Genomic DNA, 12980 nt, shown 5'->3' on the forward strand with positions numbered 1-12980 from the left:
TATCCTTAAATTTTGTGTCGAATTATTTTTTTAATATTATTTAAGTATTTATAGTTGACTAATTTTTTTTTTAACTTTTAGGCGTATAACTTGCAACAAATAAAAAAAAAAACTTGTTTAACTTTGTGCCTAAATCTACCTTAATACATTAATTTTACTTACCAAGATTTTATTAGAAAAAATTAGTAGTCTACCAAGTCCAAAATTTTAGGATTCGGCCGAATCCGAATCTTATTTTTAAATTTAGATTCGACCCAATCCAAATCTGATTCTCAGTTTTTAAACTTGGATTTGGCCGAGTCCGAATCCGAATCTTATTTTTAAACTAGGAATCGGCCGAATCAAAATCCGAATCTCAATTTTGAAATTTTGAATCGGCGGAGTCCGAGGTCGAATCTTAATTTTGAAATTTGGACTCGACCGAGTCCGAATCCGAGTCGAGTCCGGATCCGAGTCCAAATATTTCAATAACTTTTTATATGCTTTAAATTCTTTCAAATTCTTAATGTCCCAAATTTTTATAGACTTATTATCATCAAAGCTAGTTTGCCTAAAAGCTACTTTTTTTCGAAGGTTCGGGTGCAGTATAACTTCTATCTTTGTCTAAAGATTCACTTTAAGACTTTTTGTTACTCTCACTGTGTTGAGCTTTAAATTGCTCGTGCATGTAAGACGTAGTATAGGACTTAGACTTACTACTTCCTCTTTTTTATCTTAGCTCCGAAGATATTGCACACTGCGAGAGAGTTATCTTCCTAACTTATAGTAAAATGTTGCCAGACTATTAAAGAAATTATTAATACTGTTAAACAAAAATAATCATAGAATAACAATATGATAGTATTATAAAACTTGAATGGACAATATTTTAATTCTAGATATTAATTTAATTTCTATGCTGTGTGAACTATATTTTGATAACGCTGTTAATATAGGTCGTAATAGTTTTGCTTTTAATATATGTTTTCATTAAAATAAATAAAAATTATAGATACAACAAAACTGTACTATAAACTAATATGCAAAACATGATACTATAGAATACAAACCAATATATCTTCAAATAATTTTTAAGTATATGCTATTAAAAAGCTCAAACTTTATTTATACTGATCTAGTGAGTCAAACTTATTTCAGAAAATTAACTTTTTATAGCATTGTATTTTAGCATTTGTAAGTATTTACATTCCTAACAGAATAAAAATAGAAATAATTAAGTGTAAGCATAAAATCATAAATCTAAAATTTTGCAAAATTTGCTTCAATATAATTTATTTTTTTCTTAATTTAAAGATAAAAATTAACAAAATAAGCTTTATAAAATTTTGAGAATATGTAAAAAAAAATTATTTCAAACAAACTACCCACAACAGTTAAACTATTCAGGGTTGTTATATTTTTAAGTCAACAAATCTGCGCTGAATGACCTTAAGCTGTCCTGAGTCACTTTGAGATTTATCAAATCATTAGAAAAAAATTAACATCTTTTCGACGTAAATAAAAATTAATTTTTTAACAAATTTGCTATAAAAAAAATATTGAAACTAATCCAACTAGATCTCATTCAATATATATGAACACTAGCCTAAAGTTTTGAAGGTTTTAAAACTACCCTGATGTATTTATTAAAAATTAAAACTACCATGAGTTTCCAAGAACCTTTAAGATATTTTCTAAACTTTTAGAATACCCTATGTTTCCCTGAGTACCCTGAGTGTTTGGCAACCCTTGATTGCTATGGTATACTATCGAAGTCCACCCGCCTTCGAAATCCATCCAATTTTTTTTTCTTTATTTATTAACTTATTTCGTATATTTTTATTTTTATTTTTAATTTTTATTTTTTATTTATTTTTTACTATCACTGTTACCCCTAATTCTTTCGCTCGATCAGTAAGCGGTTCTCGAATTTGACTGGGTAAATTTTGATTGGGTAGATTTTGAACGTGTCCGAAAGCTATAATTAATAAAAGATATCAAACAAAATATTCTAAAATATATGGTTTTTGTTAACTATAATTCTGCTCTAAAATTAGTATAAAATTAGCTAAATTCTTTATTTAAAGCAGTTGTCTTTAAAGATATATAACAAATCATAAATCTTAAGTACTTTTTTTTTTGATTTTTCGGACGGTCTATTGTTAATGTGCATTTAGATTTTGGACGGCTTTAGATTTTGAAATTATTGGATACTCAGTTGATATCTAAGCTAGATTTGTGAATTGTTGCTGCTACATGTTTGTAGTGACTTTTGACTGAATTTGCCGTGGTGAAACTTTGAAAACATGACAAATGGTGAATAGTTGTTGAGATCAATGTTTTGCAAGATGAAGAATTTTGTCTAAAGTTGAAAATAAATGCTGTTTTAAAAGTTCTTGTTTGATGAAAAGTGGTCTTTAAAATGGTTCTTAGAGTTTCGAGTCAGGTTCTGAAGAATTTTGACAGGAGATGCTTATTTTAGGGATTTATTGCTTTGGAATGTAACATTGGAGATTGGTGACTTTGGAATCGTTAAATATTTTGGTTGTGAAAGTCTTAGTTTATTCAGTTTGTGTCTTCTATAAGTTTTATGTTTGTGTTTATTAAATAACTAGAATTTTCTTTTCCATTTTATGTTAGTGTCTTTTAGTTTAAGTCGCTTAGGTTTTAATGCCAAGGTCCTTCGTTTGACAATAAGCTTTAGTAATAATAATAACTAATTAAAGTCTCCACTTATTGCTAAAGACAGGGTTGCTAAATGTTTTTGCAAAATTTTCTCCTGGTTTTGAAAAATTCCTTTAGGTTTTAGAAAGTACACATTTTTTGGTCTTTTTCAAGTTTAAAGTGTGTTTTGAGGTTAAAAAATGTTTTAAATTGTATGCAAAAATTCAATATATACTGTGCAGCTTCTTTAAAACTGTTTTTTTTTATAAGTTAATTGTGATGATACTAAAATAAAATAATTATATGATAGATATCATTGTGTCGAATCAAAATTTAACCATTTAACATCTAAAGTTTTTAAAATCCCAGGTATTTTAGTGATTTTTGTTCAAAATTCTAGGTTTTTTCTTTTTAATATCACAAATTCAAGATTTTCCAGGTTGTTTAGTCTAATTTTTTAAATTAATGGGTTTAAGGTTTTTTTTTCAACCCTGTAAAGAGAATGATATTACTTTAACTATTTTAAGAATTTGTTTTCATAACAATCTTTAACTCAAAAAGTTAGAACATCAAATAAATAAAAAACAATAAACATTTGTGAGCTATAGATGTTGGTTTACTAACATCCAAAGTATCAGTTGGGTCCGCTTGACTGTCTGTGGGAAGATTGTCAACCTGACCTTTTTGCCTATATTTTCCTGCAAAGGGGATGACTTCCTATTACGTTTATGCTTAGGACCCTCTGCGGGATTCGGTATTTCTACTATTTGAATTAGCTATAATGAAAATAAAATGCTTTTATACTAACTTTTTATATTGTATCAGTAAGTTTTTTCTATCAATACTAAAGACCAGGGGCGTATGCCACCCAAAAAAAAGATATAAAATAAATGAATATAATATCTTTTACCTTTATAGATTTTTTTTAATGCTTATTTTGCCTTTCATCAACTATGTTTATCTAGTATTCGAAAAGTTAAACGAAATTTTGAATACCAATTAATGAAAAGTTAGCGAACTTACTTAATATACTGATTCGGTGCGCAAGCGAAAATGCGCACCGATGTTAATGAAAAACTCCATTAGGAAATATTTTATAACTTCATAAACTTCATAAGAATTTAGACTCAAAAAGTACGCATTTAATTTATTGCACCGCAAGAGTATAACCTTATGAAAGATTTTTCTACATAAAGTTTACAAAAATACGTCACGCTTAAAGAAAAATTAAACAAATTTACAATTTGTTTTTATGCTACAACAAATGTTTAGACTTCTGCTTTTAGAACATTGTTTTTTAGAAAAGTATTAAAATCTTTGAAGATATAACATATATATCGTAGTTTAAAATTATCAGTAAAAAAAGTAATTAAATATTAACAAAAAATATATAGATAAAAGTATTAAAGCATCTGCTTTAATGTTACATACTTAAGTTGCATTTTTTTTCTTTATTTGAATAATGCAGCAGTTCATAACAACGAGTAAACATAGAAAAATAAACATATGATGAAAAAATAAGTGCGGTTATCCAAAAAGCAGAGATAAAACGCCATAATTACTTACTTAATTTTTTTTGAGAATCTAACAAAAAAAAGCATATCATAGTTTTTAAAATAATATATCATACATTTATACTGGGTGCAAAATTTAAATCGAAATTGATAAGGCTGTAATAAAAGTGAAAAACAATTTTTTATCCAATCGAGCGTAAAATCAATAACTAGTTTTACAATACATTTAACTTTTGACAAACAATTTAGAAAAATTTAAAAAGTTTAAAGTGGTCCACTGAGTCCAAAATTTCGGATTCGGCCGGAACCGAATCTTATTTTGAAATTAGGATTCAGCCGAATCCGAGTCAGAATCTTAGATTTGGTAGATCACAAGATAAAAGTGGTTATAGTTACAGTATAGTTTACATCTTTATTAGATATTCCATATTAGATAAAGGCAATGAAAATTTTTTGTTTAAGTCTACCTAAGAAGAAACGCTTAGAAATGAATGTTTTTAAGTTAAACTTGGAATAGCGTTACACTTCCTCTTCCCGCTATTTTGAAAGAGAATTCTCGTCCCGTTTCTTTCTTTTCATTTAATTTGAATTGATTTCTACCCCAGCTTTTTGAAAACAAAAAAAAAACATAAAAATATTTCAGAATACTTGGAATAAACAAATAAAAGATTTTAATCAGTTCTCTTAAATTACAATCTTTTTTTTTGTTTATACTTAAAAAGTTTTAATGCTTTTACTAGAAGTTAATTTCAAAAAAAAAAAAAAAAGATATGAGTCAAAAGCAACTGCAGAAATTTGCAGTATTAGATTAAAAAAAAACAAACATATATTAAAATAGACGCAAGAAAAAAATCACCAAATCGCCGTGCCTAATTTATCCCAAGAGTACTATTATTCTACATTGGTCTTTCTAAAAATATATTTGTTAGTTCCTTAATCTTAAGTTTAATACTTTCAACATTTTTTCAATTTTTAGACCATTTTTTATCATTTCTTCTTGCTTTATATGTAGATTTAAAATTTCTCTTTGAGGCTCTACCATTTCTTTTTTAATGTTAATAAGTTTATGGCCTGTTGAACTAGCATTTAATTTGTTTGAATTATTAATCTGACTGTTGCCATTTGGAAATTTTCTAACATTAGTTGTTTTAAGCAGATGGGTTAATTGGTGGTTGTGTTTTATCTTATTATTGTTTTGTTTTTCTATCTGCTTTTTGTATCTTAATTTGTAACAATCATTGGCCAAATAAAATGTTTGTGGAGGCTTCTGGTGCCTGTTAAACATCTGGTTATTTCTAGGGGGAGCGGGTCAGAATGACACAGCGACAAAATGACACGGTCGTAAAATAGACACGGTGCGTCACTTTGGCACAGCGACAAAAAGACACGGTGCGTCACCTTGGCACGGTGCGTCAGTTTGGCACGGAGGGTCACTTTGGCACAGCGACAAAACGACACGGTGCGTCACTTTGGCACAGGGGGTCACTTTGGCACAGCGACAAAATGACACGGTGCGTCACTTTGGCACGGAGGGTCACTTTGGCACAGCGACAAAACGACACGGTGCGTCACTTTGGCACGGAGGGTCACTTTGGCACAGCGACAAAACGACACGGTGCGTCATTTTGGCACGGAGAGTCACTTTGACACAGCGACAAAACGACACGGTGCGTAACTTTGGCACGGAGGGTCACTTTGGCACAGCGACAAAATGACACAGAGGGTTTATTTAGCACAGCGACAAAATGACACGGTGGTTAATAAGGGAGGGAACGATTTGTTGTGAAACTTCAATTTTCATTGGTATGTACAACGATCTTGTTTTTCTAGGAAACTTTTCGGTTTCCTGTCTTCTAACCGGTTTTGTAGAATCAGCAACAATCACATTGATTAACTTTGAAAACATAAACCGCAGGAATTTTTGATTTTGACTTCATATAACAAAGTGAAACACGTAATGTTTATACCTTCTGTTGTCCATCTTCGTACTTATAAACAACATACTCATTTTTAAGCAGTAGCAAGGTTAAGGTGTGCTTAAAAGCTGTACTTAATAAACGACAAATAATTATTTGTATCATACAACGCTCACAAAGATGCAAAAGCAGCAACTTTTTTAACAAAACACGACTGCCAAAGTTAAAGGGAATTTATTTTTTATTTATTTCTAATGGAAAAACTTAAACACAGTTTTGTACTAGAACTTGAAACGAGTAATAAAAAATTAAAAATGACTTGCCATTTTACGAATAGAAAGATAAAAACTCATATAAACATATTTTGTAAACTTCAGCAACTTTTTGATTTAAAATACAATCTACATTTTAGATCAATCATTTATCACATCAAAACAATAAACTAGTAGGTGTAAACACAGAGGAAAATTTGTTTTATGAACTAAAACTCAGACGTTATCGAAAACAACTTGTCTGCTGTTGTAATTCTTAATTCTAATGCGGTTCTTATTTTACGTTTTATGCTTAAAAAAATAATACTTGCGCTCTTTTGGCGACTTAATACGTTGTAATTTTGAACTAAAATACTGCGTTCCCTGACGATTTACGTTAGTATCAACATCTTCAAAAATCATTGTGCACTTGACTTAAAAGATTGAAATTTGCGCCTCTATGCGACTTATGTAAGTTGTAACATATATCGTGCACTTAGAAATAGAAGTATAATGCTCTTTCGCAAATAAAATTGTGCACCTAAGCACTAAAAATGCATAGATAAAAGTATAAGTACAAATAACCGCAAATAAGTTAGTTTTTTTAGCAAAACATTCCCTACATCAAGCACCTCTTTAAATATAACTCAATAAATCACTATTACACACTTGTAATAGACTATTGTAGACTTGCTTTAACAAAGTACAATTTTCTTACTATTATAATACTAAAACTAATAGTATAAATGCTATTTAATTCCTTATATGCAAAAAAATACTATAATATCTGTCATTCTCTAAGTTTAATTCTTTATATTTTAGGCTACAAAGTTTTGTAAAAATTAAAAAGACTTATAGTATTAACTTTAATAGAAATAACTAAATTGACGATAAACTTAACATTTGATAAACTATTTTTAAGAATAACTAATTTTGATTTATTAGAACTCAAGTTGTATAACCTCAGTGCTTAATTTTCTTAAAAGTGATATGCGCATGAATAGTTGCATCAGACTCTTAATTTTCTCTCAACTGTTCCTATCACTATTTTTATTTTTTCATAAATTTAGGCTCCAGGACCGTTTATTTTAATTATTTGCTTTTAGACAAGTTTATTATACGTTTTCAATACAGAGTTTTAAGTAAACATCCTAACTTATTAACTTTTGTTGAATATTTTTTTGTATGTTTTTGGAAATTTAGGACTTAACATTAAAAAAAATTATTTCTAACTGCTCGTAATAGATTGTTAAAGCATATGATTTACGACTCGATAACTGAAGTGTTCTTTGGTATAACTTTTCGAGCTATAACCTTTTGTCGTATAAAAAAAAGTAATAAAAAAACTTTTATGTTTAAACAAACTACTAGGTCAAAATATTAAACATATTTAATATTATTTGCTAGTTACTACAAAAGCAGCTAAACTCTGTATTTTTAAAAACTAGAGTTAAAACACGCATGACTTATTTTTACAACGAAATAAGTCTGTATTAAATTAAATCTTAGTTATTTTTAACAATTCCTGATAATAATTAATTAAACGTTAAACAAAAAGTACTAAATTTATTCATTACATAAATATGAAAAGTCGTGAAACGTAAAAAATAAAACTTAAGAATATTTTTGTTTTTATACTATGACTTAAATTTTAAAGCATTGTATCATATATAGTTTCAAATGTATCAAGCTACTATAGTTTGGAAAAAATATAATAATTTTTTTGTTTAACTAATTACTATGAAAATTTTACAATTAAAAGTTATATTACTGAAGAAGTTTAGTTTTGATTATAAGTTTGTTAATCTATGCTATAGTGACGTACCGTGTCATTTTGTCGCTGTGCCAAAGTGACCCTGCGTGCCAAAGTGACGCACTGTGTCGTTTTGTCGCTGTGCAAAAGTGACGCTGCGTGTCATTTTGTCGCTGTGCCAAAGTGACGCACCGTGTCGTTTTGTCGCTGTGCCAAAGAGACCCTCCGTGCCAAAGTGACGCACCGTGTCGTTTTGTCGCTGTGCCAAAGTGACCCTCCGTGCCAAAGTGACGCACCGTGTCGTTTTGTCGCCGTGCCAAAGTGACCCTCTGTGCCAAAGTGACGCACCGTGTCATTTTGTCGCTGTGCCAAAGTGACCCTCCGTGCCAAAGTGACGTACCGTGTCGTTTTGTCGCTGTGCCAAAGTGACCCCCTGTGCCAAAGTGACGCACCGTGTCATTTTGTCGCTGTGCCAAATTGTCGCACCGTGTCATTTTGTCGCTGTGCCAAAGTGACCCTCCGTGTCAAAGTGACGCACCGTGCCAAAGTGACGCACCGTGTCATTTTGTCGCTGTGTCATTCTGACACCCACCCTTTCTAGGCCACCTGTCTGGGACATATTTTGAACCCTCAACTGGTCTGAAGTTGGGTTCTGTTACATTTGTAGCTTTTGGCAAATTTGTTTAATCATTGCCACATAAAATTGAACAGCCTCACATTGAGCAAGTGACATTAAATACTTGTTAGGATTCTCTTTAACAATGTAAGTGTAATGAACAAAAACACCACTGTCCTTATCATCACGATGAATGAATCCATAGCCCTTCTTTACCTTAAACCATACCACTTGGCCAGTAACTGCATGTGCTAAAATTTTTCTGGGAGCTTTAGGTTTAGATTTTTGTATAATTTTCTTGGACTAAAAGAAGCAAGTTTTGCAGTTGCAAATGAACAGTGTTTTACTGCTCTTTTATTATTTCACGTGGGTAAATATTTTGGTTTTGATGTTTTATGAAGTGGGCCATTGGACAAGAGTCAGGCATTCTACATTTAAATGAATTTTCCCCATGGGTTAAATGCAAGTCACAAAGTTTTGCACTATCAATATTTGCGCGTTGGTTGCGGCTATTATGCTGCTGATTAGGTTGGTTACTACCATAATCATTACAAAACTTGTTTTGGTTTTCATGTCAGCCTGCGTTATTGGGTCTCCTTGTTCTATATGTTCTGAAGCGTGGCTCACGCAACAAAGGTTGCTGCCCTCCTAAGGTGAATTTTTTCAATATTTTGTCCTAAGTTTGCCTGGATCTCACTTTTAAGATTATCTGGCGCCAAGTAACAAGTAAAAAATTTGACCCTGTCATCTAAAGTTGCTTTTGCCAACTTTGTAGCTTCCATACGCAAACCTTGGTATTTTACTGGTGCATTAGACGCTGTTTTGGACCTCAGAATTTTTAGTAAAGGGCAACCTTTGTCTTGCAGTTTCTTTCCTGGCTCGAGGTTGACTCCCAGAAGTCTTTAAATCCTTTTGAGGCCATTTTTGTAATAGAATTTCGTGTTTTGTCTTTTCGTTGCTATTCTTGTACATCTAGCATTGGTGCTCAAAATACCCCAATTCCTTTTTGTATGTTTCAGAAGTTAGTAAAGTATCACGTAACAGTATTGAGAGATCTTTACTCTCTTAAGTCGAGCAAATGTTATATTACCATGGTGTTTATTAGTTGCCACGTAGGATTCATTAGGTCCTATGAAACGACTTACTGGGGGAAAACTAGCATGGGTGACACTTTTTGACGTTGGTATGCTGCAGATGGACCAATTTCTTTTGTCCTCATACAAGCGTAACTGTTCAATTAGTTGCTTTTTTCTTCCGTAGCCCTAGTATTTGCCCTAATTTTGAGACTTGCTTACGGACATCAGCTATATCAAGGTCCTCGTAGCTATCAGCTTGCTGTCTCTGAATATCTTAATCATTGTACTGTTCGACCCTTATGCTAATTTGTTTAAATCCCCCTATAACATTTTGTTCTATTTGACCTCCTATGACATTTTTTTTCAATCAACTGTTTATCAAAAGATTGATAAATCTTTTTTTCGAAGACGTCGTTAAACCAGAGGGAGTTGGTGACCCATCCAAAGTTTCATTTACCCTAGCAAAGGGATAGGCAACGTTAGGCCCGCGGGCCGGATCCAGCCCCCAAAATGGAATCCGGCCCGCGGACAAAGTTGAACCGGCTCGAGAGTGGATGATCCGGCCCGCTAGACTTTTTCAAAATTTATATGAAATTGTACAGCCAATGTAAATATATCAAAATTTGTACATAACCTTTTTTAAATTTTACACAAAATAAACTATAAGTCTTTAACCTGAAAACGTTTTTAAAAATGGCTTTTAATTTTTTTTTTGGTAATAAAAACACTCTTTTGTTATAGTATCTTTTTCTGTTTCAAGTCAGTTGAATTAATTATTTTTCAAAGTATTGTAAAAAACTATGTTTGATGAACTCACTTTGATGATCTTACCTATCATAATGATTTTCATACAAATGATATGTAAAAAAAAAGATGTCTTTCCCAGATTTGTAGTGTGTTGTTCTTATAAAGTTAAGAAAAGAAATTTTTTATAACATTGACACCTACTTTAAGTAAAACTGCTCAACTTAACATTTTAGTAGAGTATACCAAGTTTAGACTACAGTTTGCACTCTCTTCTGCTATTGATATTTTAGTTGAGGAAGTTTTGATTAATTAAATGGTTAAGTTTAATGTTGACCAACTGATGACAATTTTTCAAAACAATATCTCATTAATACTAACTATGATTTGTTTAGGAAATTTATTTGTGTATTTTTCGTTTACAATCTAACAAAATTTTGAATGAATCTTTATAAATTTTTTTAAATTAAAAGATAGTAGTTTAATATTGTAATATTAGTTAACTTCTTAAAAATATTATTATTGTAGCCTCGAGCCAAGGATTATCAAAATTAGATAATTTCGAATAGTTAAATTTTTTTAATATTTTATTTTAAAATCTTAGGCTCGAATAACTTTTAGTAGTAATTTATTGTGTTTAAAAAAATAACTAGTACTAATTCGGTCCAGAGTTGTAATATATATAGAATTATGAGTAATTAAAAAAAAATTAACCTAAAACTTTATACTTGAGAACCTTGGTAATTAATAAGTTGATTTAAAATTTTAAAACACCAGATCAATTAGCATCCAGCCGGATCCAAGTCTTTTGAAAATAGTTCTATCCGGATACGAAACCTTGTCCAAAATAAGTATTTAGCCAGATCCGGATAACATTTTTGAATAAAGATCCGGATCTAAGAAAGGATCCAGCTGAATCCGGTAGATCACTTAATCGAAATGCTCCGGCCCGCTGAGGACTTTTTTTTTTGGATCCGGCCCGTCAATTATTTACGTTGCCCACCCCTACCCTAGCACGTTTACACTTAGGGCTTAATTTTAGTGTGACTTTACTATTGGGATTTGACATAATTATTACTTTACTCTAGTCTAGGTATTATTAGATATCAATACTACTATAAATAACCAGGCACAACAATTGAGTGGGTTTCTCTATTAAACGAACTTCAATGAATACAAAACCACTGTAAAAATGCTTTTAAAAAATCACTTGTTGAAAATCAAAAGAGCTATAAAGTGTACAGTAAGAGAATTACAAAACTTTTTGTAAATAACAATCTTTATATCTAACAAAAACAATTATAAATATGTATATTAAAACTTTATAAAACAACTCAATACCAATATTCAAGTGTCTTTCTTGTTAACAGTCTCTGCAGCTCCTGGCGGTTCTGTCAACACCACTCAGTCTGTCGTATCACCTTATCAGCTTGTGACCAGAAACATTAAAATGAATCGTTGCGTCATGCAGTTTTGATAATACGCCTCAGGGACGTAACTAGCTCAAAAAAGTTACGAATCTGCAAGAATTTAAACATCTGAAATAACTCGTGATAACGTCCTAGCGGGAACCCAGCAACTTAAACTACCTCTGACGTTATTGAATTTAATGTGAAACTATGCAGTTATGTTAAGACATCAATAATGGCATGTTGATGTACGAGTGATAACTGTATACAAGGCAATTTATTTTGCTCTACACCCCCTATGACTCTTTATGTGTTGCCACTTGTATAAACCCAGAAAAAATTCATTAAAAATAAGTATAAGAAAATCAAAATTTAACTCAAAAACTTTTATATTCTTTTGAAAATTAAACATTTAAAGTAGTCAATAGTAAAAGCTAGTTTTGAAAGTTTTTGTAACATAAAATTGTATGATTTTGTTTTTTGAAGCTACAGCTTCCATTAGAATCAATTTCGCATGCAGCTTTTTGACAAATTAAAGCTTTAACGCGCTAAATTAGATGTTTTTAGATGTATTTATCTAGATGTATTAGTTTGTTTAATTTTTACGACACTAAAAATGCTAGAGAGTACATACATGTCAAAGTTAAATTCTCAGGAGTGCATAACTAAGTTTAAATGAATACTTATAGCTAAGAAAGCAGAGTCTTTTAAAGCTGAATTAAAATTTTTTAGCATATGAGTATCCGTTTCTGTAGATTTAACGAAACGTATCAAAGCTACGTGACTGGTACGACTTAAAAGAGAAATGCGCTCCTATTCTCTTTGTTCTCTATCCCACTTGTTGTTTCATCAGACTTTGCGCGGACAAAAATTTCAAGTGCAATAACTCTTAATTTTCTCATAAAATAAAACGGTTTTCAAGTGAAACTTGCAATAGCGTTACAACTATATAAATATTTAAAAAAATATTAATACACAGTTCACTAATCTTAATAAATTATTTGTTATAAATACAAACAATTAGTTGTAAATAATAATAAATGTTAAAAAGTTGTATT

The sequence above is a fragment of the Thalia democratica genome, chromosome 7 (genome assembly GCF_965202585.1).
Source record: "Thalia democratica chromosome 7, ktThaDemo2.hap1.1, whole genome shotgun sequence".
Lineage (NCBI taxonomy): Eukaryota > Metazoa > Chordata > Thaliacea > Salpida > Salpidae > Thalia > Thalia democratica.